At 37.6% G+C, this 7,735-nt stretch overlaps 1 long non-coding RNA gene across 1 annotated transcript in view; it reads right to left on the bottom strand.

The window, feature by feature from the left end:
- Positions 1 to 994: 994 nt before the first annotated feature.
- Positions 995 to 7,735, bottom strand: part of LOC116592498 — a 64,028-nt gene continuing 57,287 nt past the window's right edge. The window contains exon 3 of the long non-coding RNA XR_004286490.1: positions 995 to 1,034. This is a non-coding gene — a long non-coding RNA (uncharacterized LOC116592498). The remainder of the gene's footprint in view (positions 1,035 to 7,735) is intronic.

Raw genomic sequence — 7,735 nt, 5'->3', positions numbered from 1 at the left:
AGGGTAGGAACCTTCAAAACCTTTCTTCACCAAGAGAAAACAGCTTTTCCACCTATTACAAAAAGTGACACACACACTCTATAGATGGATTTGTGGGCCGTGGGCATGCCAGCTGTTGGTCTCCATGCCAGAGTCTGTGAGATATTACTAAGGTGGAAAGGAAGTTTACTGCTTCCTTTGATGGAAGGCCTAGGGAAAGTGGGCAAGGGGAAAGACGCACTCCCAAATGCCAGCAAAAATGAATGTCCCTGAATGGGCAAGTTAGAAGGGTGTGAGATAGTTTGGGATGGGCATTAACTCCTTAGAAATCACAAATCAAATATTCATTGAGCACCACTGACTGCTAAAAAGAACTGGGAGTCGAGGGGACATCTGGGTGGCTCAGTTGGTTAAGCGTCCAACTTTTGGTTTCAGTTTTGTCTCAGGTCAAGATCTCAGGGTCATGAGATCAAGCCGGACCTCAGGCTCTACATTCATGAGTTTCTCTCTCTCCCTCTGCCTCTCCCCACTCTTACACTCTCTCTTTCAAATAAATAAATAAATCTTAAAAAAAAAAAAAAAAAAGCAACTCTGGGTTTCCTTATCTTGGAAATCTGTAATGTGAGGACATTAGTTCTCAATGGAGCACCAGGGATAGAATCATTATACCAAAACCCCTCACTTGCCCTTAGAGTACATAGAGCCAATAGAGTTCAGTAACTTAGCCATGGTAAATTAGTAAACAGTCAACTAGTAAATTAGTAATTAGTAAATAGTAAACTGTAATCTATGTGCTGTACTTCACATCCAAGCCTGTGGGTATGGCAATAAAATCTCTAATACTTGGTTAGCAATGTTAAAGTTTATCCTGTGAGTACCATAGGCTTATCTTGAGAATCTTAGCACAAGAGTCAAGAAGGAGGCTAGACTACATATTTAAAATAAAAATTTATCATATCCAGGGTGTCTGGCTGGCTCGGTTGGTAGAATATGCAATTCTTCCTCTCAGGGTTGTGAGTTCAAGCCCCATGTTGGGTGTGGAGCCTACCTGAAATCTGAAAAAAAAAAAAAAAAAAAAAAAAGTATCATATCCAATAAAAAAGGGAAAATAGATAAAACCAGTGCTCATACATTGTATTTTAAATTCCAAGGGTCCTCACAGTAAATTTTTCCCTATGTAGTTGCCAGATTTATGCCAGCTGCTTTGAATCTAGTTCTTCCAGCTTAGGGAAGGAAAAAAGGGTTCTAAAAGTCCTACCTAGCATGTATGTACACAAAGGAAAGAAAATATTAGTTTTCCCTCTTTGGGCATTTGTTGCAGTGGGAAAACTATCCTCTCTGGATCTCCCATGAACATCTTGAAGAGACAGTATATCAGTTTTCTATTGCTGTGCAACAAATTACCACAAATTTAGCAGCTTAAAATAATACTCCTTTATTAGCTCACAATTCTGTAGATCAGAAATCTTGTGCAGCATGGGATCTCTGCTCCAGGTGTCATCAGGTGTTGACGGAACTGAGTTCTCCTATGGAAGCTCCAAAAACCCATCTTCTCCCAAGCTAATTCTTGTTGGCACAATTCATCTCCTTGCAGTTATAGAACTGAAATCCCTTTTCCTTGCTGGCCATTACCCAGAAACTATTTTTAGCCCCTAGAGACCACCCACATTCCTTGCCACTCGCCTCCTCCATCACCAAAACAACAATGGTCCCTCAAATCCTTCTCATACTTTGAGAGTTTGACTTCCTCTTCTCTGACCAGCTGCAGAAGACTCTCTTTTAAAGGATTCAGGTGATTAAGTGAGGCCCACCCAGATAATTTCCCTATCTTAAGATAAATTGTTTTGTAACCTTAATTACATCTGCAACATCCCCTCACAGAAGTCCTCAGATTAACATTTGACTGAATCATGAAACACTACATAAGAAAAAAAAAATAATAACCATTTGAGTGAATAATTGTGAGAAAGTGTGTGCATATCAGGTGCCAAGAATCTTGGTAGGCCATCAGAATTCTTCCTACCACAGATGACATGGTGATACCTGTCCAATGTTAAAAACGATGCTTCCTTTCTGCCTTAAGAAACATTGTCACCCAACACTGAAGATTCAAAGATCCAAAGAGATTATTTTTATTTAATGTGAGCCCAACTCCTAACTCATATTTTTGTATTTTAATCTCTATAGCCTAAACCTAGATATGAAATTGGTATGACCATACATACATATTTCTGAGGAAGGGCTCATAAATTTTATCAGGTTGTTAAAGGGTTTGGGACCTTCCACCCTTTATGATCCTCTTACTCCCACCAGAATATAAATAGCTACTGTTTTAATCCCAGAAGTTGCTTGTCACTTTTCCCATAGAGGGAATATGAACAGTCAGTAGAAAAACCCAAAATTTCTTCTCTCTCCCCAGGCATTAGAAACAATTCACTTGTTAGCATTCTGGTAAGCCTACATCATGTCTGCCTCAGGTGGTTGCTGCAAAATGGTGTCCCCATTTCCTTGTGCCCCTGCGACCATAAGACATCCATTCTGGTTTGTACCTACAAACGTTTTGGAATTTACAAGGAGAAAAGCCAGCAATTTTTTGTAGCACCAACTGACTCTACTTTTGCAGCTGCTTTATGAATAGGGTGAGTTATCATTAGTAGCAGGAGGAGATCATGTGAGAATCAGCCTGGCTGGATTCAAATCATGTCTCCAACATGACTCACTGGTGAACTGGGGAAGATTCCATAACTTCCTCGGTCTTTGGTCTCATCATCTTCAAATGGGGTCTATACTAAAAACATTTACAAGGTTGGTGGGAAGACTAAATGAGATAATACATGTAAAGTTTTTGAAAGTCACTCAATAAGTGCTGGAGTAGATGCTTATCATACTGTCATTATTGTTATAAATTCTCAGCTCTTATTACCATCTCTTTTGTCTGAAGCAAGGTATATATCCACTGGCTCTCTGGTGGCTTGGGTTTATTCCCCCATTTCTCTAAGGTGCCCTCAGCAATTGTCTCTAATGAACCATCACCCTATTTCAGAGTGCAGTGAAGAGAAAAGAACTGATAGCAAGCTCATAAAATCTCCCACAAAGACCTTCTTCGGTGGCTCTTTGTGCAAATACAGTCTCCAACACATCCCACAGATGCCTGAGAAATTAGTCCTAACACAGAATCATAGTGCAAAAAAGACATAGGCACAAAACTCTGGAAAAACTTACATAGATAGAAAAGCTCATGGGACAACTGGATGGCTCAGTTGGTTAAGTGTCTGCCTTAGGCTCTGGTCAGGATCCCAGGGTCCTGGGATCCAGCCCCACATCAGGCTCCCTGCTCAGTGGGGAGTCGGCTTCTTCCTCCTACTCTGGTGCTCTCTCTTTCTGTCAAATAAATAAATAATATTAAAAACAAAACAAAAATGAAAAGCTCATTATTTTGTCATTGGGCAAATATGGATTACAGCCAGAAATAAATGATTGTAATGGAAGGGAGAGGAATGTAATATTGAATACCAAGTATCTGCAGTAGCCCCTTAGAGCTATAGGTTATATTTAGGTGGTGTCTTCTGTCATTCAATGAAAAACAAAGAACAGTCTCCCAGCAGTACCACGTGAGGGGGAAAGTGACTGTGACCTGAGGCTATGACCCCAAAGGGAATTAAAGGAATAATGATAATAGAGTCCTCAGTCCTTCTGAAAAGTCATAGAGAAATAGTTTTAAAAATGGGATATGAAATATTACATGGAAACCTAATGAAGCAATATAAAGGACCAATTTATTATAAAAAGGTATTACATTATTGTCTTCACTGTTTAAGATCTTTAAAATGTCAATACTTGACAACATCTCAGTAAAATAATACAAATTTGCTCTTTTCACAAGACAGTAATGAGGAAAATGATGATGAAAATTAATGATGATGTAGGAGCTGTCATGTTCAAGCAGACTCCTTTGGAGAATAAACAATGTTTATTCCACAATAACAATCCCAGAGTATGTTTCTGTCCAGAGTGGCAGAGAAGCCTCCAGCTTTCCCTGCGATATCACCTGCAATATCCAACAATATCAGGAGATACTGACTTGTGTGCAAAAATCTCATTTTTGCGACGTCCGCTTTGCTAATAAAGCCTGAACCAGATGCATCACCTTGAGATCAGAGGACTCCACAACTCTTCACCCAAACCTTACTTGCTCCAAACTTGCTACCACTGCTACTGCCACCACCAAAGACAAAATTTGATTTCCCTGTCTGCTGACTTTGCCTGTCATAAGAGATGGCCATTTGTTCTGCTGCACCAGGATGATCTATTTCCACCCAGAAGCCCATAGTGTCTTGTGCAGGTATAAAGGTTGACTAGCTGCCCAACCTTCTTTTACCATAGATGTGAATATCTTCTGGAGTCTTCGAACTACTCATCTTGGTGTCAGTATTACTATGGATCTTTAGGTATATTTTAGTAATTATAAACCTCAAAGAGAAGAGAGTTATGTGTATCACTCTGCTTGCACAGAGAGAAGAAAAAGAAGTTACCCACCCCAAGAATGTTCAAAGCCATCCAAGCAAACTCCATTTGGCTTCAAACCTGGAAATAATCCTCTGTGGCTGGATACTCCACCTCCTAAGATCAAGGCTGAATCCTAGGAGTCATCCTTCCTTTTCCATGAAAGGTAGCATATGTTGGCAGCTAAGTGAGGTTTTTTTAAAAGATTTTTTTTTTTAAAGGCAGTTTCAGGTTCACAGCAAAATTAACAGGAAGGTACATAGATTTCCCATATACCATCTGCCCCCAAACATGCCTGGCCTCCCTGTTATCAACGTTCACCACCAGAGTGATATATTTGTTACAATTAATGAACCTATGTTGCCACACCATATTTTACCCAAAGTCTGTGGCTTCACATTACAGTTCATTCCTGGTATTGTAATTCTGTGTGTTTCCAGCAAATGTAGAATGACATGTATCGATCATTATGATATCATACAGAGTATTTTCACTGTCCTAAAAATCCTCTGTGCTCTGCCTATTTACTTCTCTGCTCCCCCCAACTCCTGACAACCACTCATTCTTTTCCTGTCTCCATAGTTTTACTTTTTTAAAATGCCATACAATTGGAATCCTAGAGCATGGAACCTTTTCCACTTGGCTTATTTCACGTAATAATATTCACTTAAGGTTGTTCCATGTCTTTTCATGGCTTGACAGATTATTTGTTTTTAGTGCTGGATAATATTCCATTGCCTGGATATACCACATTTCATTATCCATTCATCTACTGGAAGACATCCTTGTTGCTTCCAAGTTTTGTCAATTATAAATAAAGCTGCTATAAGCATCCAAAACATGGAGGTTTTTGTGTGGACATGAAATTCTCAACCTCTTTGGGTAAATACCAAGAAGCACAATTGTTAGATCACATGGTTAGAGTATACTTAATTTCGTAAGAAACCATCAAACTAGAGCACCTGGGTGGCTTTGGCTCAGATAATGATTCAGGGTCCTGGTATTGAGCCTTGCATCAGGGTCCCTGCTCAGTGGGGCATCTTCTTGTCTCTCTTCCTCTCCCCCAGCTTGTGCTCTCTCTCACACCCACTCTCTCAAGTAAATAAATAAAAATCTTAAAAAAGAAAAGAAAAGAAAAAAGAAAGGAAAAGAAAAACCATCAAACCGTCTTTCAAAGCAGCTGTACCATTTTGTCTTTGTACTAGCAATGAATGAGAGTTCCTGTTGATCCACATCTTCAGCTTTATTTTGTGTTGTTAGTTTTCTGGATTTTGGCCATTCTAATAGGTATGTAGTGGTATCTCATTGTTGTTTTAGTTTACATTTCCTTGATAACATATGATGTAGAACATCTTTTCATTCATTTATTTACCATCTGTATATCTTCTTCAGTAAGGTGTCTGTTATGGTCTTTGGCTCATTTTTTAAATTAACTGTTTATTTTCTTATGCTGAATTTTAAGAGTTCTTTGTATATTCTGAATAATGGTCCTTTATCGGGTATGTCTTTTCCTAATATTTTCTCTCAATCTGTGACTTGTCTTCTCATTCTCTTGACATTGTCTTTCCCAGAAGAGTTTTTAAATTTTGATGAAGTCTAGCTTACTAAGTATTTTCTTCATTGATTGTGCCTTTCACATTGTCTCTAAAAATTCATTGCCATGTTCAAGGTTGTCTAGGTTTTCTCCTATGATACCTTGAGGAGTTTTGCAGTATTGCATTTTACATTCAGGTCTATGATCCATTTTGAGGAAATTTCTGTGAAGTGTGTAAGGTCTATGTGGATGTCCAGTTTTCCAACAGCATTTGTTGAAAAGACTATTTCTGCTCCACAGCATTGTCTCTGTTCCTTTGTTAAAGAGTAGTTGACCATATTTATGTAGGTCTATATCTGGGCCCTTTATTCTGTTTCATTGATCTATTTGTCTATATTTTCTCTAGTACCACACTGTCGTGATTACTGTAGCTTTTTAGTTAAGTCTTGAAGTCAAGTATTGTCAGTCCTCCAACTTTGTTCTTCAATATTGAGTTGGCTGTTCTGAGTCGTTTGCCTTTCTGTATTAATTTTAGAATTAGTTTGTTGCTATCTACAAAAAACTTGTTGGAATTTGAATTGAGATTGCAGTAATCTACAGATCAAATGAGAGAACTGACAGCTTGACAATACTGAAATCTATTCATGAACATGCAATTTATCTCTATTTAGTTCTTCCTTGATTTCACTCATCGAAATTTTGTAGTTTTCCTCATGTTGATCTTATACATATTTTGTTAGATTTATACCTAAGTATCTCATTTTGGGGTGCTAATATAAATACTTTCATGCTTTTAATTTCAAATTAAATTTATTTTCATTGCTGGTATATGGCAAAGAAAATGACTTTTGTATATTAACCATATATCCTGCAACCTTGCTATAATCATTTATTAGTTCCAGGAGTTGTTTTCTTCAATTCTGTTGTATTTTATATATAGACAATCATGCCATCTGCAAACAAAGATAGTTCTATTTCTTACTTCCCAATATGTATTTTTTATTTCCTTTTTTTTTTTTTGTCTCATTGTATTAGTTAGAACTTCTAGTATTATTTTAAAAAGGAGTGGAAAGAAGGGACATCTGCATTTTAGCTGCTCTTAGCAGGAAAACTTTAAGTTTCTCACCATTAAGTATGATGTAGTTGTAGGATTTTGGAGTTGTAGGGTTTTGGAGTTGGTAGATATTCTTTATCAGGTTGAGGAAGTTCCCCCATATTTCGAGCTTTTTGAAAGTTTTTATCATTAATTGAAATTGTTTTTTGTCAAATGTTTCTTTGTGCCTCTGTTGAGATAATCCTGTGATTTTTCTATTTTAGCCTCTTGATGTGATGGATTATATTAATTGATTTTCAAACGTTGAACCAAATTTTCTTATCTGTGATAAACCCCACTTGATTATGGTGAATTAATTCTTCCTTTAATATTGTTGGATTTAATTCAACTGAGTAGTTTAATCAGCCTATTTCTTGCTTATAGAATATTGGAAGTCCAAGAGCCTTCGTTTATTTCATACTCTCTGTCCCTTTAACTCAAAACTAGAAGTGATAAAAAATTTCTTAAGAACTCTGTGGTGATACCTTTTATTTCTCTTTGTTGTCTGATTGCTGTTGCTAGGACTTCTAATACTATGTTGAACAAGATTGGTGAGAGTGGGCATCCTTGTCATGTTCCTGATCTCAACGGGAAGGCTGCAAGCTTTTTCCCATTGAGGATGATAT

Source organism: Mustela erminea, chromosome 6 (assembly GCF_009829155.1).
Source record: "Mustela erminea isolate mMusErm1 chromosome 6, mMusErm1.Pri, whole genome shotgun sequence".
Taxonomy (NCBI): Eukaryota; Metazoa; Chordata; class Mammalia; order Carnivora; family Mustelidae; genus Mustela; species Mustela erminea.
Note: the sequence above shows the minus strand (reverse complement) of the source record. Positions and strands in the feature narration are given on the sequence as shown.